This window comes from Poecilia reticulata, chromosome 14, assembly GCF_904066995.2.
Source record: "Poecilia reticulata chromosome 14, P_reticulata-male-v2, whole genome shotgun sequence".
NCBI lineage: Eukaryota > Metazoa > Chordata > Actinopteri > Cyprinodontiformes > Poeciliidae > Poecilia > Poecilia reticulata.
Window position 1 is genome coordinate 2745652 of NC_088843.1, and position 25899 is coordinate 2771550.

The 25899-nt window shown below is 36.7% G+C and overlaps 1 long non-coding RNA gene across 3 annotated transcripts in view; it reads left to right on the top strand.

The window, feature by feature from the left end:
* The window catches only part of LOC103475352 (uncharacterized), a 101882-nt gene that overhangs the window by 51733 nt on the left and 24250 nt on the right, over positions 1-25899 (top strand). For 2 of the 3 annotated variants that reach the window (XR_014090921.1, XR_014090920.1), the window contains exon 3: positions 22920-23056. This is a non-coding gene — a long non-coding RNA (uncharacterized LOC103475352). Of the gene's footprint in view, positions 1-22919; positions 23958-25899 lie in introns of those variants that run through there. The other variant, XR_535322.2, reaches the window with a different exon arrangement.

Genomic DNA, 25899 nt, shown 5'->3' on the forward strand with positions numbered 1-25899 from the left:
ATAAGCCCCAGAATCAACTATTTTAGTCTGTCAAAATAACTTAAAAAAAAAAAAAAAAGCAAAGCCTATGGTTCTGAGTCTGTATTTTTATATTACGTGTTCCTTGCTTTGAATTCAAGGATATCTGTTTCTATTATTTCAAAATAAGCACTGGACGATTTACACAGTAATTACTGTGGCACTGCTTTATATTTAAGGTATTAAAGCATTGTATAAATGTCGGCACAGGCAAGTCACTTCAAATTTGTAGGGAAATGAGCCCGATTTGCATAATTCACTTGGCCATGATTTGGGTTTTAAACACATGCAGCATCAATCCTGGGTGCAATTTTAATTCAGCAGATAGGTACACCTTATGCATATATATATATATTTTATTTGTCTGCAATTTCCTTGGTTCAGATTTCAATTGTATTTTTAAATTAAAGAAGGGTTGCAATAGCTTTCTTGTTTAGCTGTTCTAGTAACCAAGGCAAGACAAATACCAAAACAATTGTTCCTTGGGCTGCATCGGTTAAATAGAAAGAGAGAAATAAAGAAATAAAAAGATAAAAGGGAGAGGTGATCAAGTAGAAATTTGTGTTTCTTGCCTGCTGGCGTTGTGTGCTCATAGTTAAATCTGAGGGAGATTGCCGGGGACATGGTGTCTGTGAGAGATCAAAGCAGTTCCTTCCCTTGCTTTGCATACCTCAAACACCATCAATAATGTATTTCTCTTCCTACCTACCGAACACAGAGGCCAGAGTTTATGTGCTCACACATGCATGCGTATAAAAGCCCACAGCAGTGCCTGGCATTTAAACACGCTGTCTAGTGAACAGTTCTGGGGCAAAGATGAGCTCAGGTTGACAGCTACCTAAGGCCTCATAAAGGTTACATAAGGTAGGTGAGAACTTACATTTTAACAAAACATGACTCATTAACCGATAAGTCATTTTTCTTTGTAAGAGTTATTACCTTAGACACCCTGACACAAACCTGCTGACATGGAAATAAAAAATCATTTTTACTTTAGGCACCTTCTTGCCAAAGCTTTTTTCCAAAAGTTAACTTTCCTTTGTAATGCAACCCTGCTTAACTTTGTACCTCACCTCACTTGACTTCTCAATTGTCAACATCCAAAACATTTGCAAGAAAGAGCTAATAAAAAGTTTGTTTTTTAAAACTTAAAAGTGCTTACACAAATCAAAATAATTGAAGTTGGCAATATATATTGATTAGATGTAACAGATAAAGACAGAAAATGTTTGGTTTCAGTTAACATTTTTGAAGTCTCACAAAGAACAAGCTAATTAAATATTAATTTACCCAGTGTGTCAATAAACTACACTGGATGAAAAGCGGGATTTTCGACAGCTATTGACACTAGTTCTGCCAGGCACATGGAGATTGAGGGCTATCAGCAAGAGGTTTTTGTCAGAGTGGAAAATTGTAGAGCACTGCAAAGAATGGTCAAAAGCTCTGTGTGTCCATGTTCGCCTATCACCCCTCTCCCCTTGTGCCTAGCAGAGGTTTTCGTATTTAAATGAAGTTGCTGAGAGCCATGCAAATGCAAATCAACTGTTGAGCACTGCCTTTTGACTCTCATTCCTGTTGTAGCTAACCCATTTTACCTTCTGTTCACCTGTTTACTAGTTCCAGGACCTGGCCAAAACCCCTCAGTGTTATTAATTGAGAAATAATGAGATTTAAGTATAAAACAGGCATTAATGCTGAAAATGTTCTAATGTTACAAAGTCACACAAATGGAACACATTTTGTGTGACATTCACCACCCAGCACTGAACACACTTAGCTCAATTTAGGGATGTAACCTTAACACTTAAGTGTGCATATGAAAGTACAATTTTCAGGGTAAATCTGATGATATATTGTCAACATTGCATGTCTGTCAAGCTCATCCAAGATTGTGTGATGGAATGCAGACCGCTGTACACATTTCCAGGAGAAGTGTTTCTGCCAACGTGAAAACACTGAGCATCAGTTGTGTCATCATGACAAAGTTCAAATCATTTGCACATGTAAAATTTTGGTCATTATAGTATCACAGGCAGGTGTCCATGGCATACTAAGTTATTGTTGACTCTTCTGAAATTGTCTCCTAATCTGGACTTTGTGATTAAACATTCTCAGTATTTAATCGCAAATACTGGAACACTGGCTCAAAAAAGCCTGTATTCCAACATGTACTCCTTCAAATGGGGATGTAAATACATGTTGGTGCTGCAGTGCAATGGGCCAAACAGTTTAACACATTTTGAGACGTCTGTAGGTATTGTTCAGTTATAGAAGTATGCCATGAAGATGTTTGGAGAAAGAATATTAAAATAATAATCTATCTTATCCATTAAAATATATTTTACATGTGTTAGGAGCACTGAAAAACTTAGTTTTGGTTGTACTGATGATATAAAGAAGAATATGCATGATTACATAAAAAAGACTTTTGTTAAACGTGATCTTACTTTGACATTCCTCCCATTTGAAGATTTATCATTGCACAACTTAATCAAAAATAATAATTATATGTTCCAGAGTGGTTCAATGTACAGAAAATATTTTTGTGAATAATATTCAAACTAAATGTTAATGTTCACTGACTGCTTTAAAGACCCAGAGTCATGCTATATTGGAGTGGTAGTAACACCATTCCACATCACAATACAGGACTTAAGAAACTACAGATGATTAATCAGTATTCAGTTTCTTAACTCTCGAGTTTAAATTGAAGAGCAAAATGGTTGAAAGTTTGTGATACCGTCTGATAGAGCAGTGTTTCTCAACCTTTTTTGGCCCAGCGCCCCCCTAGCCTTTATCCAGGTCCCTCACCGCCCCCCACCAAAGAGTTTGCAGGCTACTTTGCACTGACCATTATTTTATCATTAATATTACTATCACTATTGTAGATATCTTGCTTTTTATGCTTGTTTCTGTATTTATCATCAAAAATAATTTCCCAGAGAACATAAAAGTCATGGGAATAGAAATTATTTTCACAGGCGTCTACGAAAAATGCAATAAACATTCAAGTTAAAATTGGTAGGCCTAGCAGCAGCCAATCAGTGGAAAAAATATTATTTTGTGCCATTTTCTAGTTGTTAAATATTGCACAAAATGACCTGATAAAAGTTGTTCAACATGCCAGTTTAAACTTTGAACTATTTGCAAAACAACTGAGCTCTGCAACATTAAAACATGGATAGAACTGTAACTACATTAATCATAGCTCTTCTTCTCTTCAGTGTTTGTCATTTTGGTGGTGCAGCTCCGTGCTGCCTTCAGGAGAATGGGACATCAGAGTATCATCCATAAAACTTCACCCACATGGCATTTATTGAGCCAACCAGAACTTTCAGTGGAAAAACAAAAGTTCCAGGTCATTTTAATGCCATACAAATATGAGACAGAAACATGGATTATATATTTATATAGACCTGTCTATTGATTTAAAGATTAATAGTTTTACTGGACAGAAATTACAAAGAACAAATCTGGCTCTTAATCAAATCCTAATGAGTCAAATTGAAAGTGTCATGGAGTCATCAGCCTCAATAATATTGAAGAAATAAATATATCAAATCTAATTAAAAACATAAGTAAGTGATAAGTTTGTTATTGTTATGGTTTGTAAGATATATTTATTCTCGGTACTAGAGATGGGGCTGCACAGTGGCGCAGTTGGTAGAGCTGTTGCCTTGCAGCAAGAAGGTTCTGGGTTCGATTCCCAGCCTGGGGTCTTTCTGCATGGAGTTTGCATGTTCTCGCTGTGCATGGTGGGTTTTCTCTGGGTACTCTGGTTTCCTCCCACAGTCCAAAAACATGACTGTCAGGTTAATTGGCCTCTCCAAATTCTCCCTAGGTGTGAGTGTGTGTGTGCTGGAGATGGGCACCAGCAACCCTCCCGACCCCACTGAGGGACAAGGGTGAAAGAAAATGGATGGAAGGGTACTAGAGATGGTCTCAACAAATCCATGGCACTTCAACAATATTATTTTACCTTTTATCTGGAAATAGTGTCTGTTTATTCTTGCCATACAGTCCTCTGTATTAATTATTGCTCAAAATGTCTTGCCATACCAGTTTATTCCTCTGTATTTACTTTAGTTTCTTAGTTTATTCTTGCATTTTGTTCTTCATTCATTTACATTTAGTTTCATTTGATTAGTATTATCCTCTCTTGGTTTATTGCTATGTGCACTTTAGTTTCTTTCCTGTTGCTAGATTTATTTTACCGTTTATTGACGCTCACCATCGGTAATCTCATCACCTGCTGCCCCTCCTAATCAACACATGATGTGTTTCACATCATGTGTTGATTTTTTTCACTGTTCAGCGTCGGATTCTCTGTTTTTATGCCATAATTCACATCTAGTTCGTTGCTCCGTTTTATGTCCCCCTTCTCCTGTTTCAGAGTTTTGCGCAATGTGAACGTCTTTTTTTTTTTTAAGCCCCTAAGGTGCAGGGCGGTCGGGAAGCGTATCGATGGGGAAAAGGCAGACTGACATAAACATTTTAAAACAGAAACAATTTCTGCATTCTGATTATTGAAATTTAAAAGTGCTGTGTTGTTCTATCACCCCCGTTTCATACCGGACCACTTACAGCATCGTGTTAACGCTATAAAATGAACGCTCTCTATCGAGGTATCACCCATGGAGGGATTTCTTTATTTCTTTATTTAAATGGGTTCATTTTTCAGAGGGATACACAGTGAGGGCGTCGTGATTTTAGCTTACCAGTAGCAGGAGAACGGAGTTGCGCCAAGAAGCTAACAGTAGCTAACAAACACTGATTAAAAAAAGAGCTGCCATCAATACAGTTGCAGCCAAGCATGGTTTAATGTTACACAATACAGTTTTACTAAGTTGCTCAAAGTCTAAACTGGCATTGTTGTGCCTTTAAGGTGTAAAGTTTACCTTCAACCAAAGGCATCCCAGCGCCCCCCTTTTGTAAAAATGTCCGCCAGCGCCCCCTGTTGTCCTCTGAACGCCCCCACGTTGAGAACCGCTATGCTAGGCTATTCGTATGCTAAGTAGAGTCGTTAACACCTCTCCCCCGCACCTCCACTCCCCCCTCCTAGGATTCCGCAATCGACAGATTTCGACTCCCGTGAGTCGTGAGACACTGAAAATGCAGACTGTCGATTGCTGTCGATATCTGTCGCACACGAGCTGCGTTCGCGTCAGAATACAAGGTCAAAAATCCCACTTTTCGTCCTGTGCAATCAACACTGGATCAGTTCTTAAGCTAACCTTAACATGCTAAGTTCAATAAATGAGACACCTTGAATTTTCCATCAAAGACTTTAGTCGGCTCAAACATGCCTTATATCAAAGAATGACTGCAAGCACAGTAAAAAGAAAAGAATTTGTTCACATTTACATTTTGGAAATGGTTCTTATATAATTTCAGTTTTCCATCTACCTTGTTTCTGTGTTCTCTACATGTTTGTCCCTCTGTTTGTTTGAAAGTCTATGGTGCAACAGTAACAATTCTTTACCATTTCAACAAATGATGCAACTTGTCTAGCTTATTGTATCCTGCACAAGTGGTGGAGGAAAATCTAAATAAAAAAAATGGTTTGTGCATGACACATTGAAACCAAACAAAATAAATAAATAAAAAAACTAGAGGTTTACAGCTCTGCCACCATCTTGAATTATTAATGCAAGGCAGAATGGATCTATGGTTTCATGTTGTTTACCCCAAATTCTGACATGTCATCTCAATGTTGCAGCTGAAAGTGAGAGATTAGGCCACTTTTCAACCTACACTGTTATTGGTCAGTTTTTATCAGCCTGTGGTAAGATTAGCTGTCAGTAGTGGCATATGTGGTCTTCTGGTACTGAAGTATTTCTACTTCAATGTTTCAGTGTGATGTTACTTTGATCAGGGAAGATGTGTTGCATACCTTGGATGAAACAAGGTTATTTGAGGTACTGTTACAGTATGCCAGATTTTCTCTTACTTTCCACATCGCCAAGGCCCTTTCTTCCACACTAACCCTAACCCTTTTGCCGTGGTGCATCACGTATGTTCACAAACAATTGAACTGCTGTTCAGCACTGTTCTTTGAAGTTTTATGTCCAGAGATGGTCTTGACCAATTTCCAGCCAAAGATGCAGCAGAATAGGTTCAGTGTCCACAGTTTTAATATATGAATTTGAACTTGGTCTAAAACCAATTCACCAAAGGAAAATGTTTTAGTCAGTTTTGTCCACTGGACCAAATCTAGTCATCAAATAACTTTGAGCTCTAATCAGGGGTGAAGTAGTTAGATATGTTTAAAATTTTCCCCGCAACTCTTGAAATGTAGACTTTTGGTGGATGAAGAAAAATCTAATTATTTTAGAACTGTCGGTCTGTTGAGCTTAAGTTTGAACTGAGTGCAAATCTGTATTAAAACCGTAACATGGTACACAAAGGATTATTTCCTCGTTCTTGACATGTCCTTTGGTATCATTGAGGCAAATGCATGCTTAATCGCAAAAGAATCATTAAAGCAACAAACCACACATGTGAACATACACATATGCAGTAGCTCATCCATATTAATGAGATTGACAACGTTGCTTCTTTCTCCCACAACGCTTCTGCCCTTTTCCAGTGCGCAGCAAAGGACACACTTTCCATGCCTGGGATCACACTCACGCATGCACAAACAACAAAAGAAAACTAAACCATGACAAAAGTGCAGCATCGTTGTTCCCCTTCTGCCCATTTCAGTCAAACACAAGCTGGCAGTGACAGCAACAAATGACAGCTTGAGGCTTAAGAGTGCCCCCTGCTGTTGCACTGCGATCAAAGTCAATCAACCTGGTTTTTGTTATATTTCTTTGCACCCTCTCTACTAACTGAGGCTGACTGCAAGGTGGAAGGGGGTCAATATCATATACTCCTGCTGCTAGAGTAATAAAACATCACAGCAACCCAGGAGGAGCAATACTGAGAGTGAAAAACTTGGAGTGGGTTCGAGCATTTAGGCAAAGGCCAGGAGCAAAAGTAGGTTGTGAGACTGAAAAACGAAGACAGACAAAAAAATAAGTATCGAAGTATTTTCATGAAAAGACAGAAATTTTTTAAGATGAAAGTGGAATAGAAAGGAAAGATAAGCAGAAATTGTGTCACTGTGGAGCTTCCTCTCAGCTCAGTCTCTGAAGCCCTGGGGGTTTATAAGAAATTGGGTTTTTCAATATTTCAAAATAAAATGGTAACATAATTAATCTGAAGGGGGAAAACGGATGAAAGGAAATTGTACCTGCCAATGCTAATCCATATCAAATTTAACCACCCAGTCAGAAGTCCTCCAGATGATATTGTTTGAAATTTACAGCCCAACAAGTTACATGTTGTAAAAAGGAGCCTCATTTAGATATGGTTCACCACCTGTGGCTTTATACGCTCAAACAACAAATTTGCTCTTAATTAGGTTAAGAGCAAATAGTAATACATCAACACTCATGAACAGATGCCACTTAATGTGTTGTTGTGCAACAGATTTTCAAAAGTGTCTTTTGCAGCCCAGGGCCTAAACAAATATTAAAATTGAACACACGTTGTTTAGCTCTAAAAGAAAACACTAATGAAACTCGGATAAAAATTAGTCACTGGAAATAATTATTTATTAATTACATTCTTGTAACTTAAATGTGACAGAATGATGTAGTTTTTTTTCTCAGGCTATTTCTGGCAAGTTTCTTAGCATTGCATATTTCACGGGCAACTTTCTGCTGTGTTCCTTGGTCTTTATGATTTTGTTTTTCTACAGCTCTCAACAAACCTCTGATGTTTTCATAGAACGGTTTTCATTCTGATAATCCAGAAGACTGAAATATCTTTAGAAGACAGTTTACTTCACACAACCTTAACAAATCTGTAATCCTCCTTAAGCCTATAAAAGGAAAAATAAACAAATCAAACAAAGGCTACAATTAAATGAAATGAAGTTTAAAAAAAGTGTGCTGAAAAAAAGTGTAGAGAAAAATGGCAGAGAATGGTGATACAAACAGGAGGTCTCTGTGTTGGTAGAACCTCGGGACAGTAAGAGCAATAACTGTGTAATAGGAAGTCACAGGTTTGGAAACAGACACATGCAAGCTTTAACTATCAATGATCAATGAAAGTGCTGTGGGACAGCCTAAAACCAGCAGTAATTACAGGAGACCAAAGAGGTTATCTTCTCAGATCTCCCTCTTTCCAATTTCTTTCTCCCCTTGATGGATGACAGACTTCCCAGGTAGCCACTGGGCAGGAGAGTCATGAAGACAAATCCCACAAGAGAAGGCTCACATCCATTAGAGAGATCTATTTATGGAATATGTGTTTGGAATCCATTGTACCTTTATCCCTAATTATATGCCCTCAAATTATAAACAAATTTTAATGGAAAAATTTTAGTCAGAACAAAAATTGAACTGGGTTGTTAGTCATGGTGTAGACTGTTCCAGTATTTGAGACAGTCATTTTCTAATCCACTGCTAAGAAAGTATAAGAATTCTAGCCTCCATAATCAGGTTTTTCTTTAAGAATAAAGTACAAAAACAGTTTATTCTTATAAAGTCAAAAACACACAGACATATCTACAGTAATATGCATATCAGGAGGCAAAATGGAGTTGAGTGTCTTGCCCACGAGCACATAGACATGCGATGGAGGAAACTGGAAGAAAATCTACAACCTTCACATTGTAGGACAACGACTCTACAAACAGCCAGTTATTTGTTAGTTTGCTGATTATTTTGGGGGGGTTTTGATGTGTCCAAAGCTTTATCATTACTTCAACTTTCCTGGATAATGAGATACTAATCATTATATAAAGAAAAGTTTGGATTTTGACAACATAAATAAATGAATCTCTGACAGATTATCATTATTGCGGCATTTTGTATAAAGTAATATTTTTACAAAACTGACTTTAAACAAGACAAGTTGTGTCTACTTTAACTTCAAGCAGAGGATTTTTTTAATTCTGTGTATGTAAACTTCTGGTTTTAACATGTTGTGTTTTTGTAACAGAGCCACCACTGAGCTGCTTCTAAGTTTCTACTTGCCAGGAATCAAGTGCTTATTGCCTTTTCTTCTTCACTTAAAACGGTACTAGAGGGAGATATTTCTTAATCTTAATCTATAAATACTTTTTTTTCAAATGGTAACATTTGACTATTTTATCAAAGCAAGATTAAGTTTTGAAAAGTTGATGGTTGTTGAGATAAATAAAAATATAATGCAGCTTTTTGCAGACGAGCCAAAACGAAAACAGGCATGTGAACAAACAGACCTTTACAGGTGGTTAGACAGCGAGCCAACTAAATGTCAACTTGCCAGATGCTCCATCTCAGAGCCGGGCTGCTTTGATTTCCTTCTGTTTGCCCTATCTCACAAATACACAACATGCCCAAATCAATTATAATCCAACCAAATGTCACAAACAGACGGGCTGCTTAATGACACTATGCTTAATCAGAGTCTGGTTAGATTGATTATGGCTCTGGTAATGTTTAACACTTGCTTTAATGTTTAACCAGTGTTGATTAAACCAATCTTTTTTTTTTTCGGGGGCGGAGGGTTGCAGACATTTAGGTTGAAAGTATTAACATAATTCAGTTATTATGGATTAACTTAAACTGTGCAAAATAATGGGAGGAGGAGGGAGATGGAGGGAGAGACTGAAATGAGACATTGGATGTCAACTTTTACAGCAGCTTTTTCATCTTGGGTAGATGCTAAGTTAATTATAATTTACATTGGATGCAGATGTTTGAATGTCTCAGTTGTAGTTATGTTCTGCTTTTGTGGAATTGAGGTGCACTGGACAAAAAATAAACAGGGTTCAGCAAAACGATTAGCCAACATACAATATTTTAAAAACAAAGATGTATACAGGCAGTCATAAATTGATAAAAAATAAGTGCATACTAAAAAAAATAGCAGTCTGGTGTTACTAATTAGCCACTGTTTTTCATAGAAATTATATTTCTACCTGCTAGATAATAGGTAGGTCCATCAAAGTAACAATAGAACAGCATAGTAAAAGCATTAATTACTTTTTAACAAATTGATTAAGCCATCAATTACATTTGTCTCATGTTTTAGTATTTAGTCATTTTGATCAGGACTAGAGTTGATCAAAACATTTCACCATAAAAAGCAGTAAACTATTATTTTTTAGCAACTCTTGAAAGTCGACATTTTGGTTCTGAAATTCTGACAAATACTTTAGAATGTTTGTGCTGAAAAAAAAACTTGAAAAAAAAGTCCATCTGCAAAATTTTTTATAGCAGCTTATTTTCCCCATGAAATTTTTATTTGCATGCTACTCATAAATAATGTATCAGTCATTATTTTAGTTGATATTCTACATATCCACTATGGATTTCAAACAAAAAGCAACACATGTTAAATGGTAAGTAAACATGTGTAATGATATTCTTTAATCAAACTGACATACAGTAATCAGGCTACAATTCAAAAGGGTAAATTGTTCATTTTTTATGAAGTTGCTTTATATAATTATGCAGAAAAAAGCAGAGTTTTTAAAGCAGTTTTTCAGAAGTGAGTATTATTTTCCTTAATGACTTAAAATGGTAGCAAATTAAACTGCTGCATAATGGTTAAATCAGGACAAGTGCTGTAGGAGCAATTTTATTGCTGACTATTTGACAGAGGCACTGTACAGGAAAAAGATTTTAAATTAGTTGCATGAGATGTGTAATCCAGGCCAAAAGCAGCAGGGTGCCTCCTTTCATCTACACCTTTTTGCTTTGCCTCCGTCTCTCTCACTATCTCTCCATCCTATTCCCTTTTTCACACGTACACCGGCCTCAGTTTTACTTCTTTTTCTGAATCTGTGAACAATATGAACTTTACTTTTGACTTTGAATCATGCCCAGGCTTTGTCTAGAGTTGCCTTTTCACACATCTGGCACCCGGCAGGAGATTGCTTGTTTTAGACACATCGTCACTGCTGACAACATCCTGTCAGGCTTATGCAAGGTGTGATGTTGAAAGGATGCTGCATAGTTAGTAACTGGGTCATAAACAACTTAATCACGTCAGATTTTACCAAATGAGTTGTTGTTTGATACAGTAATAGGAACCACAGAATTTGTTTCAGCATTAATTTTAAAGAACGTTTGTATAAAATCTGGAAATGAAACTGAGCAGTTTTCTGTATCAGAGAAAATGTGAGAAAAGTCAAATATCCAACTTTCATAGCTATTTTATGACCTTCAAGTGAACTTCATGAGTCACACTGCATGACGTACTTTTTATACAAAACTATGAAAATTCTTTGATATTAGGAAGTACATATTATATTCGCAATAAAGTCTGTAGCCTTCAAAGTGACATTAACTCATATAAAGTCACAAATTCTGAGTTGATACGCCCCCGATTTTAATGACTCATGAAACTTCACAGAAGAAAATATCAAAGGCAATTGGGTGCTGCACGTTGTCTCAATGTCTGTTTGGGAAAATATCAGAGACAGAGAACAGTGTGTACAACTGAGATGGATGGCTCCAAAAACAGAAAACGGATACGTTTGATCAGAAGTAAACTCTGAATTTCCCCAAATGGGTTAAGCTTTAAAAAGCTGCAATGTTTTGCCTTCTACGTAAATTGTGAGTAATGGAACTGAAGTTTTAGCTATCAAAAGGATTTCATATGACCATTGTCTATACACACTAAGCATGTATTTGTTTCTCTGAAGATTTTTGCTGGCACTTGTTTTGCTGGAAGTTTATGTAAGAGAAAGTAGCAGAATTAGAAAGTAGTAGTCGTGTAAAACTGAAGTGGAAGGAAACTGTATTGGGTTTTTGCGTGGATTGACTTCCATTTTGTTTTTCATTCTCTCAAACACCATCCCCACAGAATGATGCTGGTGTCACCAGGTTTCATAATGGGGTTGGTGTGTGCACTGCTATAGTGAATAATTAATTAGCTGTCTTGTTGACAGATTTTCCTACCTGAGCTGTGGATTTCTCCAGCTCCTCCAGAGAAATGTTGATCGCTGATTGATTGCCTTGCCCAATTTTTTTGGCTGAATTGTACAGCCACATCTTGGTAGATTTGCAGTTTTGCCGTAGTCTTTCCATTTTCAGATGATGAACTGAGCAGTGTTCCCTTAGTCGTGCTAAGCTGGGCTATTGTTTTCTATCTTAAACCTCCATTAAACTCTACTTCACAGTTTCCTGGTCTCTCTTTCTGGCTCTTTGGTCTTTGTGATGCTGTTTGTTCAACAATATTCTCTGAGAAATATTTTGAACTTTCACAGGGCTGCAGTATTTATACAGACATTGAATTGCACACGGTTGAACTAGACTTGTTTATTCAATTCTGAAGGAAATTTGTTGTACTAGATTTTATTTTGTGGTTTCAGAGTAAAGAGGGCTGAATAGAAATGCAAGACCTAGTTTTTTTTATTTATAAGTCAAAGACTTAATAAACAATCAATAATTTTTCTTACACTTCACAATTAGTCACTGCTATGACTTGTGAAATTCCCAAAACTATGATGAAAGTTGTAATTGTAATATAACAAAATGATAGTATACAGATACTTTTAAAGGGACGGTACCTCCTTCCATTCAATGCTGCCTTTCACTGACTCTTTTCAGTTGCTTTCTTTTATCACTAATTTAATCCATGTACTCCCTCACTCTGTTCTTTAATTTCCGGCGCATGAAAGATTCATCTGAGTGCTTTAATAATAAATAGGGAGGCACAGTTGAAAAGTGCAGCATTCACCCTTGACTACAGCAACAAGGCTCCTCTGCTCTCTTTGTCTCCTTTTATCCTCACTTTTAATCTTGTTTGTCACTCTGCGTCTTTCATCACAGTATCCTGAATAGAACCTTGTGGATAAAAAACAAAGTATAGATTATTGTCTAGTTCTTCACTTTGAGTGAGTTATTTTTACCACTAATGCTGCTGACACACTGGTAGTGAAATGCGAATATTTTCTAGTAACCTGAACAAAACCAAAGTTTGGATAGTTCCAAATTTGCTGATTTTCTGTGGTGTAAACTTTCACTCAGTAAGCAAATGCTGTCTTTTTTTCACTCCCCTTCATCGTCACATTATCTACAGCCATCAGCATATTTCACCCTCTACTTTTTTACCCCTGCGCCCCTCAGCCTCTCCATGAGCAGATGAGAAAACTGAGTCCCAAACACATCCAGAAAATCGCATCACAACAGCCCCCAGCCTTTCCTCATTCTGTTCCACTGCATCTATAGCAGGACAAGATGTTCTTGTCATTGAAGTAAACCTCATTCTGTTTGCTGCCCTTTAACTTTTTCTTCCTGTTGTGATGACCTGCTTAAGTATTTGCTGTGAGCAAATTATATTTGCTGGCACAGAAATCTCCTGCCTATCTTAAACAATGAATGTCTGCACGAAACGGATCAAGAGCAGGCACATGTTCAGAGCAAAACAACAAAACATTTATATATTTTTTTAATTTGTTTAGGGTTTGGTAACTGTTTTGGAAGTTTTTCTGGCATGTGCCTTCATGGCTTCTACCTTCGTAGCCCAATAGAGTGTAAGGTGGAGGGGTGGATGGCCCAAGCTTTTCCGTTTAGATCAACAGTAAATCCGCCACATAATTGTAAAGGTTTTTGTTCCTTTGTAAAACACAATCAGTGCTGTTGAAGAATTGTTCCTAAGAGATGACAACACTTTAATTAGGTAAAGTTTCTTACAAAGTACTTTGTTTCCCTGGCAACAAGTAAAATGCTTAAAATTAGAAACAAAATTCAAAATATCCTTTATTGTTCCACCGTGGAGAAAACCTGGCAAAATGTAATCTGTAGCAAATGTTGTGAGGGAGCAGCAGGAGGCTCTTTGAGCAACAGCTGCTAAATAGGTATCGGTGATAAATGAGAACGCTCTCCCTCCCAGAGATTTGCAACTTGTTGTCTGAGCTCTGCAAAAGGTCTCATTGGAGCCTGTGATGGGTTTACATCAATCACTGTGAGCCACTCAGAAAGAAACTGCCTGAGCCAACCTCCTAAAAAAAACACAATCTCCCCCAAATCAATATCTGTAGAACTCTGTATTTGGCTCTGACAGGTCTCTAAGGACAAGAATCACAGCAACTACTCATACATGTACTGTAAGTGAGTATTACAGACAAACATGTGGAAGAGTGCAGGAACATTCCTCTCCTCTAAGTTGTAACTCCTTGTCATGTTGTGCTCTTGCTGTGGGAAGTTCTTTGAGAGTTGGCAACACCATGGGGCATTATCAACAGCAGAATAAGTGCACGCCTTGGTCCATAGCATCTTAATGTGGTATGCTTCACTGGCATATTCATTCTGTAGTCTGAGACAGCTTTGCCCGCAAGGCCATAATCATTTCCCTCAGCACTGGAGGACACAATGTGAATCTTATTTTGCAATCTATGCTTAAAGAAGCATGAAACATCTCATCAACAGAAAATGGCTGGCAGTCGCTCGGATGCCGTGTCTTTTTCCTCCTCACTTCCAAAACATGGGAAAGTTGCAAAACCTTGAAATATGCTTTGGGTGTGTTTGACTTTTATGGGCACCAAATGTCTGAGAGGCGTAACAAATCTGAAGGCCCCTTTGTCAAATACGGATTATACTTCTGTCCCTTTTCAGTGACAGTTGGAAGTATAGGTCTGAGTTTCTTTACCATCTCCTGAAAGATCCAATGAAGATGAGCAAACCCTCGCCTTTTCCATAAATCCTATATTGCATGTCAGGGAAATCACTTTAGAATATTTGCCTCTCTCTCTTTTTCTTGCAACATTGGGCCAAGTTGATGGCCTATCATGGAGTGTGTAGCGGATCAAATGCAACTGAGCTGCTTTGGCTTTCGCATTTCTAGACCACACTCTCACTGACACTCCTCCTGATGTATGGTTGTTGTATAATGTGGTGCCTATAAAAAGCTCATCTTACATTGAGTCAAACATGATAGCTATTTAGAGTAGTTTATTTTCATGATGATCAACTGTAAAGTGCATATTAACGATGGGGAGAATGAGCAAAATTAGATTTTAAAAAGAATCATAATTACTGTTTTAAAAAGTGCCTTCACCCTTGAGCTTTTTCAGTTTCCAGTACGTAATGAGTACAAACGTCAAAGTAATTTAGTAGAATGTAGAAGAACTTCATTGAAATCCACCAGATCCTTCTGGTTACTGCAGATGAAGCTTTAGACTCTATCACTTCCCTTTGTTGATCCAACTCAATCAGGATATTTTTCTTTGTTTTGCATTTTGAATTTCTGCTTACAATAAACCTTTTTATCATCCGCTAGCAACAAATGTGACTGGTAGTGGGATTTTGCATTAGGAGTGTATGATCAACTACTTCTGTTTTTTCTTCTTCAAAGATGTTGATGTATTTTTCTATTTGTTCTCCCTGTTTTTTGTCTTTTATTGTAACATATTTTATTTAGGTTTTCTAAACAAAAGTTATTTGCTATTTAAAATCTTTTGGTAGTGCAACATAAATGAGATTAACAGAACATCAAAAACAAATGAGCTTGAGATAAAATTGAGATTTGTTCCTTTTTACTTTGCTGCTGTTCATCTATTTTAATCAAAAACCAAAAGACTCCAGGATACAGAAAATAGTTACAGTTGTTGGCAATTTGACATGTTGCTTGTTTGTTTAAGCTCAGCATGTGGTGCATGAAGAAAAGTGCATGTCTGAGTTAAATGCTGATTCAATATCATTACATTGATACATTTTCAAGGTCCATTACAACACGTTTGGAACAAAAGGATGGAACAAAAGCTGACAAAAGGTTGAAAGAGGAATGAAGCTATGGGAGGGAGATTGGGCAAAAGAGACTGAAATAGACTTGGAATAGATAAAAGCTGTCACAGTGGAAGGACGTCATTCTCAATGCTATAAAGAACTGACTAAGTAATGTGCTCGAAAAAGAAAATCAATATTTTGTGCTTAGATGGGCTTGGCCACTGTGCCCCCAAATAAGACTCATTTAAGATGTAGGTTGAATATATTGAGATATTTTCCAATGCTTTGGTCAATTTCAGGTCTCGCACCACCATTTGCAATGATTGATACACCCAAACAGGAAGCAATCAGATCAGGTAAACCAAAAAATCACAATCACAAAATAAAACCTTTAATTCCTTGAATAGAATTTGGATTGGCAGTACTCCACCAAACTGTTTACCTAAATATTGTATGTACATTTGTATGCAATCATGTTGACATAGAAAGTCAGACTGAGGAGGACCAGATTTAATCAATACCAAATTTCAAAGTCAGACCCATTCCTTTCCTCTAAATAATGACTTTTTTTTTCTTTGATCACCTCCATCAATCTTCCAGATAGCAATAAAGATCAGGGAAGGACAGTGAAAGCAATCACTGTTTACTAATAAATGGCAACTGGTGTTAAAAATGCCATTTGTTACTCAAAAGGGCAAAGTAATTTCTGCCAAACATCAGTCCATCATTGTTTTGACTTCGCATCTTTTGCACGGACAACTAAAAATAACCACAGACGTCATTTTCTGCCTCACATTGTGGCCTTTCAGCAAAGACGCTGGACTATGCAAACCACTTATTGATCACAGCAGAGGAGGCTGAATGAAAAACTATAATGGCTTCATTTAAATGCTATGAAGGATGGGGTCATCAAGGTAGAAGGATGACACCTGAGGACAAACATGCTTAGTGTATTAAAATGTTGCAAATGTGATTCATAGCCAAGAAGTCCTGAGGAATCTTGGCTCACTTTTCAACTCCTCCAGTTCAGTAATATTCTTCAGTTTCTGAGCTGCAGCTGCCTTTTTCAAATCCCACCAGAAAATTTTAATTGAGTTCAATTCATGTTGACCTTTGTGGTCCCTGATGTCTTTTAGGACTTCTTCTGAAACTAAGCCTTATTGGAGATTGAGACACGCTTGCCGTCGCTGTCCTGTTTGAAGGTCCAGCGGAGCCCAAGTTTCAACTTCCTCACATTCACAGACTGCCTGGCATTTTCTGCTAGAATAACCTGAAACATGATTGAATTCCTCATCCGTCCTACGTAATCCCCCATTATCTTCACCCTGTCACTGATATGACCTGTTTGTTCTCCCTGTCCTTAACAGTATAATATTTTTTTAGACTGTGTAATTCCTTTTGTCTACAAACTGTCATGTAACAGTTTGTAGACATGTGTAAACAAAATGTTACCTAAACAAATATTCCATTGCATTGCAGAATAGCATGACTCCCAAACTAATGCATGAGTCTCGGAGAGACTTCAATTAATTTTCCATGCCAGGTAACATGAAGGTGCCACAACCCTGGTACATTAGGCAGAACTAAATGAAATAATGCAGACATCATGGTTCATTGCAGCAACTAGGTTCCATATCACCTGCAATCTATTTTAACTAATCAATCTGCCAGGACTTTCACAAGATTAATTACCCTGGTCTGGATATCTCACTATCACATGTTTTTATCCTGCCAACCTACCACCACATTTCAACATGTTCTTTAATAGTGAGCACTTGAGATTAATCATAGACTAGGTGTTTTTTCTCCTTATACTTCAATAAGAGTGTAAACTCTGTGACAAATTATTTAGCATTTTGTGTATACAGAATATATCTTCCACAAGTGGAAAAGGGGGAAATAAGTATGTTTATCTCTGGATTTGTGTCTGTAAATTAAAATAAGGATACTTTTTGTTTAAATGTTTCTGTGGAAATAAGGATGACTATTTGAGGCATGCCTAGTTATGTTCTCTAGCAGCAGCAACACACAATCAGGTACTTTTGTTTATTTGCATAAAAGTAATTTTTGACATTAAAATACATTCACTTATTTTTTTTCAGATCCTCTACTACAAGTATGACAAGACAGCATAGGAAGCCTAGAATAAGAAATAACATAACATTCATCTCCCCTGATTGCAACCCCCCCCCCCCAAAAAAAAACCCCCACAATATTAACTTTGGCGGATTATTACAACTGCACACCAAACATTTCAGGGTTATTTTTTCAAAACAACAAAAAAATAAATAAAAAAATGGGAACAATGTATAATTCCTTTCACCAAGTATTTAAAATGTCTTGGTTAATTATGTAACTCATAATAAAACTGATATATTGTAAAACCAATATGAACTTTATTTTAAATTTAAAAACTTAGTCCCCTTCATAACTCAGCAAAAGAATATGAGCCAATGTATTTTTCTGTCACTCATTATCAAATCTAGGACTGCAGTGAGAGCATGACATTCCTCTGCTGTTTCATTGCATTTAGCCACTCAGACTTCTTGAGAACAGCCAGTATGATGGTTGTTTTCCAATATGTGCTGAAGAGCAAAACACTTTCTCTTTAATATTTTTCTCGTCTAATAGTTCTCATTAGCTGCTCAATTGCCTTTAGTAAATTCAAGCTAGTATGTGACATTGTACACATTCCCACTTATAAGCTATGGCTATTGTTTGTGCGATAGTTGACCCTGCAGCATTATTTTAGCAAAGAATAAATCAGTTTGAAACAAAATAGGAGGATCCTATCACTTCACCGTCAGCGTAGAATACTGCTTATAATATATGCTCTATAACCATAGAGCACATATTCTTACTGTACATTCAGACTGTTATGAAGCTGTCCAGATGCCAGGTGATCATCATATACTGCAAGCAACTTATGAACATGTTCGCAGATATTCTCAAGATGATCCAATGCAGATGTACAGTTTGCACATGTACACCCAGCATCGTATTTAAGGAAATCCATTTCAATAAATCCATCTCTTTTATTTCATTCCACTAAATCTTTTATAAATAAACAAAATTAAATGTTTCATTTATTTAATTAATCCTCTTTGTATTAAAACAAAGGATTTCTGGTCTGTTTAAATGCCCCAGACAGTAGGATGTTTAAGGTGCATGTCCTGGAAAACACTCTGTTCCATCAAATTATTAGGTTCACCAGTAAAATGTTTTATTGGTTTTTAGCAGAAGTCAATGCTAAGGAATATTTGCTTAAACTAAAAAAAACAACATGGGAGAGTAATTGATTGACTTCAAATGCGAAATGGATGTTTGCTCTTCTATCAGTAAATCCCAATATTTGACATTTTTATGCATGATCATTTCCCCATCTTTTGACTAATCAGCATCAGTGAATATATGTGCTGTTTCACTTCTGCAAGCACAAAACACTTTCTAATAGAAAACATTTGAATGAGTAAAGTGGAAAGAGAAAATGTTTTCATAAAACATTAGAACTGATGTTAATTTTCTGTAAATGTTTTAACATGAAATTGAAATTTAAAAAGAAAAAGTTCATGCCAGTGTAAAAGGTTATGGAGCATTTTGATTCTTGGAATTTTCTTGTGATGTATGTTCATGAGTTGTTGTTTTGTTGTTTTTTTTAAATTCTCCACTACTGTTTAAACAAACACTGATGACTTGCCCCCGAAAACCCAGTTCAGTCATTTAATATACCTCTACATGTCTCTTTCTTTCTTTTATTGGATGTACTGAATTATGTCTTGTATATTTCTGATTCTTTTAAGATGGAGAGAGTAGAACTACCATGAAAATTAAATTGAATGTTTGGGAAAACTTAGTGGAACTGAAATGGAACGGCTCAAATCTTTGTAAAACCTGTGTAAAGAGATTTACTTTATCTTGCTCACCTGGATTATCACTTTACAAACCACCAACTCCCTGCCAAACATTCTGTCACCTCATTTTGTGAGCTTGAGAGGGCTTAACCAGATGTTCGCTGCCAACTTGCCTTGCTTTCAGTGTCCCACCTGCCAAATGTTTCAGTGTTTCTTTAGGCGTCACACAAAGAAAAATATCTGCATGAGCAGAGGGACACAACTTATTTGATCTGTTTTATTCTTACAGGGATGGTTCAGATTATTTTCTGAAAAAAGTTTCTATTAAGTTATTATCAGGAGTATTTCCCTTACCTCTAGTAGATGTTATATCACTATGAGCATGAGGAAAAATCAATTCATAAACAGGCTGTTTGGGTTCATGCAGCTTAATATAGCAAGGTAACCCTCTCTAATTTAACTCTATTATTGCAACAAGCAACAATTTTGACATCCAGTAACCCTGGATGCAAATATTTTCAGTTTAAGTTGATAAAATCAGCTGAAACCAGATGTCTATCTAACCATCTGTTTGCCTTCCACTGATGAATTGTCTGTCCTACAAACTTGCATACAACATACAAATAGCATTCGCACAGAAACTTACCTAAAGTAAATATCCCTTAAAGGGTTTTGGGTAGATCAAAAGGTCTCTTCTTATTAGACTTATTGCTTGATATATTATTTGAAAACATTAGCAACACATGTATTGGTCAGTATAGCAAAAACATCGCTCCAAAGCTTGCTAACTCATCTTGTCGAAGAAGTCTCTAGGGGTGATGTGTATTAGTTTGTTTTCTTTAAGACCAATTACGGTGACTGACACCAGTGGAATCCGGGTCTGAGATTTTGACAGACTTTAAGGAGCAATTAAAGGTGCACCAGAGTAGCAAGCACACGGACCACAATTCCTATAGACAAAGTGGGGATTTGTACAATCCACTTGCTTGGGTCAATGTGAAATTGACTTTCGGGGAGTTGAAGGGTTGAGTGGTTTTAACTTTTAATCAATACACATTCCAAAGATCTATAACTTTAAATAAGCTTTTAAACAACTTGAAGGCGAGGTACTTTGAAAAATGGGATTTCTATAAGACATCTGGGAAAGCAAGTAGACGTGTCACAAACTTGACAAGCAATTACTCTCGTCACTTCCCTTTCCAAGTTTTATTTAAAGAATTTAAAACACCTCTCTTCCTGTTGCGGTTCATTACTGAAACTAACTTTTCCTTTGAATCTTATTTGTTAAATATTCTTAATAATCTAAAGAGGCATTTACTTAATAAACTGAGAAAATCAAAAACTAAAGGATTAAAATTGAGAAATAAATCAATGTATTAAATAGTTTCCTTCTGATGTAAGTCGGTGAGCTTTTTTCTTCTTCCACTTGTCAGTATTTTCTAAAAGCAAATGTTGACTTCATAAAAATATAATTTTAAAACGTCAGCTTCTAAAAAGATGAGCACTGTTAGATCTTCTATAAATATTATTGTCTTCAGATAGTCCTCAGAAGGAATGCCTGTGACCCATTACTTCAGGCTTTTATCACATTTCCAGTGTCTCCTCCTGCCTAAGCTCTCTATTGTGACAAGATGTTCTTGGAACAATTCAGTGTGATTTTCTCTCAGCCCAGGCAAAATCCTACTTTTTCTTTCAATAAATAATACACCATCTTAGAACATAAAAAGACTTCTGGGGGTGCAATAGGACCAAGCTGCAATAGGACCGTTTTATTTGATGTGAAGCAGAGATTCAGGCTGAACTTCAATATTTAACTTTTGATTTAAATTATCTTAATGGCATTCTGAGTTTCTGCTATTAAAAGTAGTTTCCTAATGTTGTATGAGGGACATTTTGAAACACCTTACATTGTTCAGTTTTGCACCTCAAATCAAACACTACCTGCCTGGCAACGTAGATCCAATCACCTAAAAGAGTTTAAGATCAGAGCTGAATGGATAAACTGATGGTTCCAAAGATCATGTTACTAATTTTAGTTTACAAAACAAGTGTTGAACTTTTATTATAAGTGTTCAAGCATTTTGGAGTCAGACATTTTCAGTTTTACTCGTTTTGACTACATTGAAATGCTGCAAAGCTTTTCAATGTATGTGCACAAAGCACCAAATAGATCAAAATTCTGACATGAGTAACAAATGCTTCGAGCTACATGGAAATCAGTGGAGAGTTCTGTCTTAAAAAAGGCTTTGTATAATTTTTCTTTACACCAAATCCAGGATTTCTCATTCTTGCTGACTGTTTGTTTTTTTTTCTGATTTGTAGTTCTTTTTCCCATCTCTTGGAAAATATCGCCCTTCTCTTTGGCTTTTTACCTTGTTAGCAAACTAAAAACCATCATCTAAAGCTGTAATATCAGTAAGTCCAGTCAGAAATACAAACACTCTGGAAAATAAAAACAAAACTTGATGAATACAAATTTTAGCTACATAGATGTATCTTCAAGAAAGTAGAAACTCTTCATCATATACTGGTTTCTCTGGCTGGAACTGTGGATATGCAGGAAAGCCAGAGCTGACATCCTAAGAAGAGAGGGTGATTGTTTTTGTGGACAGTTTCAAACTGTATAAACTGATAGGCTTAATTACTCCCCATCAGTAAGATCAGTGCCATAACTGACTCGGTGCTTTCACCCACCTGTCATGTATTTTTCTCCCTGGGGAAATGCCTTTGCAGCTTGCCTCCAGTGCATCATTAATGCTTCTGCACCTCAGCAACCGTGCAGTCCCTGACTCGCCATACAGCCTCCACGTCCCACAAACAGCGAAAACTGTCCAGCTCACCGGCTATCATGGGTACAGCAAGGCCGGAAGGCTCCTCAGCTGTGGGGAATATTTTTAGTAGGTTTTCAGCGTGCTAAATAAGTCCCAGGCTGACAGCTACTGCTCTGCAGATCAATCAAAGCCTCAGCAGTAAAACTGAACAGTAAAGTTAAACTCATGGAAAAGTGATATTTTCAGCTGTGTGTGACACAACTGCTTTGTCAGATATATTGCTGTTGATTACTATTTTTTATTGCCTGTTTTTTATAATTTTATCTAACCATGTAAATGGCAAATTTGTTCTTTCTTTTTAAATCAAAAACAGGAATGTTTGTTTTACAACAGTGTGCTCCATGCCTTGAGAGTGTTCATTGTCATAGGACTTTCTCATTTATTGTCATGTTACAACTACAAACTGCAATACATTTTACTACTATTATATATGCATGACACACGAAGTACTGCATAGCTGAAGTTGAAGGAAAACTATACATGCTTTTCAATTTTTTCTGCAGATGATAATGTGGCACAGTTGCAGACCAACCAAGATGTGGCCATCAATGACAACTGAGAGGCAAGGCAAGGAGAACAATCAAAGAAACTGCAGAGAAGAAGTTCTGCTGGGAGCTGGGCAGAAGTTCACCCTCTAGACGTACGACAGCCTTAAACAGTCAGAGCTTTGTTGAAATCGCATAAATTAAAGAATATTCACATTACAATGGTTCAGTCCAAGTCTAAGACTGAATCCAATTAAGATTCTATAAGAAGACTTAAAAGTGCAGTATTCAAAAACTCTCCGTTACCATAGAGAGTTCAAGCTATTTTTCAGAGAACAATGTACAGATGCCACACTTTGAAGATTATTTCTAAAGAAAAACACCTATGGTTAAAAACAATCCAGTTTTTTTTTTGTTTGTTTGTTTTTCGATAATTTTATATAACGGCAGAAATCTTAAAGAGAAACAAACCCTGCTATGATGAAAACTGCATCATCATCAACATCAGAGGCTTCCCAAGACCAAAATGCCCATTAATCCTTAGTGACCTGATTAATGAATAATACGCTTCAGACTATTAAGAGTCATAGAATGAATCGGATCATATGAGCTGTGGTCAGCCCTCTTCAGTTGTATCCTTCAGTTTTTAGTTCTGCTACGGTTGTGTGTCATCAGGCTAAAACCAAGCATCAGTGCTAAAAAGAGACAATCTGAAGCTAATTAGGACCCCATTACTTATTTAAGGGTAGCTTGTTTGTGCTAGAGTTGAGGTATAAATTATCCATGAGACAATGTCTTTGGGGTATTTTGTTCAGCTGAGCTTTATTAACAGCAGCTGACGAGGGCAATTTAATGGCCTCCCAATTATTTTGAGAGTCCCAAGAAGTAATTTGGATGAGCCTCTGCTGTCGCCAGTGCCAGCTAGAGCACCCATTTAGGGACGCAGGAGAGCTGTAGGATTTAATGACACTGTTAAAATGATTCTCTGTGGAAGGGTGGACATTTTATTGTAACCAGGAGACAGTTTTATTGTAAAATAAAAACAACTTAACTGTGCCTGTGGAATTTTTGTTTGGAGCGCAGCTAAACAAAGCATGGAGATCTTTTATTCCATTATGAGAGCCACATATCTCTGCCCCTCCAAGAAATATCATAGGATAAAATGTAATTAGAAGACCTAAATGAGCCCTCATTGTGCATAAAGAAACCATCATGGGAGATACATTTCTAGGTTTTCAAGGTTTCAAATGTTATTATAGGTTCTAATAGAATGCCAATACAAACTGAAACGTTAAGTAATTCAGCTCTCTTGTGAATTCACATTATTTTCAGATTGGTTGTTCAGGAGATTACCTTGTGGAAACAAAACCAGGGGCAGCACCACAATATGAACCTGCATAATTGTTTCCTTCCATGATTTACTGTACTGCTGGTCTTATAGAATGCATTGTATTGAACAGTTTATTTTAGTGTGTCATCTTTAGAAATAACATCAGTTTAGACAAAGAAAAATGTTGATATATTCACAGGTTAGTCATAAGTAGTTTTTTTAATGTAGCAGGAGTGAAACTTGCAAGTTTGTCTCTTTCCTTTAATTTGATTCTGCACAGTCCTACAAGGAAGTCGTTCCTCTTTTCATCTCTCTTCCCTCTCCCTAAGGGTTACCAGCTCTTGTGTTTCCTCCTTCCAACACCTGCTCTGTCAAACCTCTTGGCTTCCCATGTTTTGTTTTTTTGTTTTTTTTCACGTCATCTGAAAACTTTAAAGGTCCTCCAAACAGCTGCTGCCATTTCTGCCCTGTAGAAAAATAAATCGCAAGCAAAATAATGTAAATGATCCGCTCCAATGTAGTACTGTTCAAAAGACTGATAGTAGACATTCACCTTTCCATTCATCATGTCAGTTAATACCGGCAACAATTTTGATATCTGATTTATTTAATTTTTTTTTTTTACCAATACAAAAAAATGTTCTTTAGAAATTGAAAGCAGACATTCAGGTGTGATTAGAGGACATTCAGATCTGATTTGCATCTAGAGAAAGCAGCCCTTTGTGATCATTTTCTTCCCCTAACAGCTGAAAGATGATACTAAAGAAATTACTTTCATAAACCTTTATGAAACATTTCTTTTTTTTTATGAATTCACAGAGTTAAAATGAATGGCATATCTTTCAGGTTTATGTGTAATACCACAGACAGGGTGGAAGCTGCAACATTTTAATGTTTAAGCACATTAATATAACAACGTAGAGGCTGCAGAACCCTGTAGTTGCTATTCTTCATTTATTGATCAGCGCGCCTGAGAAAAATAGTGGTAGACTACACAATAATGATGAAACCAACCAAAGTGAGAAAGTGATGGGCAGAAGGAAAGAGATCAGATGTTGCCCGATTTAGGAGAGTTTTTGATTATTCAGCTGGTTGCACCTGAATAATACCTTCTTAATGTCTTTCAAACTTGGTGGAGGATGGAGAGAAGTAAAAGAAATGAAAACCAAAATAAACGTGAAAGTTCAGAGCCTTGCTTTGATTGGTTTGCCATGATTGGTGCACAAACAACTTTTGAGTTTTAGTTGGGGACTAACTTAAACTTAGATTTATTATCAGAGTTCTTTTAATTATTGTACTTTAACTTTGGTGTGTGCTGCGCTGTGTGCTGTGTCATGCAGACCCATGCTTGGCGCTTCAAGGTTAGTTTTAATGTGACATTAACAGTCCTTCGTGAATCTGTTCAGGGCCCATAGAGAGGAAAATCCATTCACAGTAAAGACATGCTGAGAAGGTAATTTGGCAATTCAAATTGGTTTGAGCAAAGACACGGCATGGAGGACACCAGTGGCAAACTGGAATTATACAGAACAGCCTGATAAACTGAAGCAAAAAAGCAATATGTAAAATACAAAATCTGCCAAAATTCACATGTATTTAATAGTGGTGGGACTTGATTAACATTTGTAAATGACTTGACAGCCGGGATTCAGTCATGTGATTTCAGGA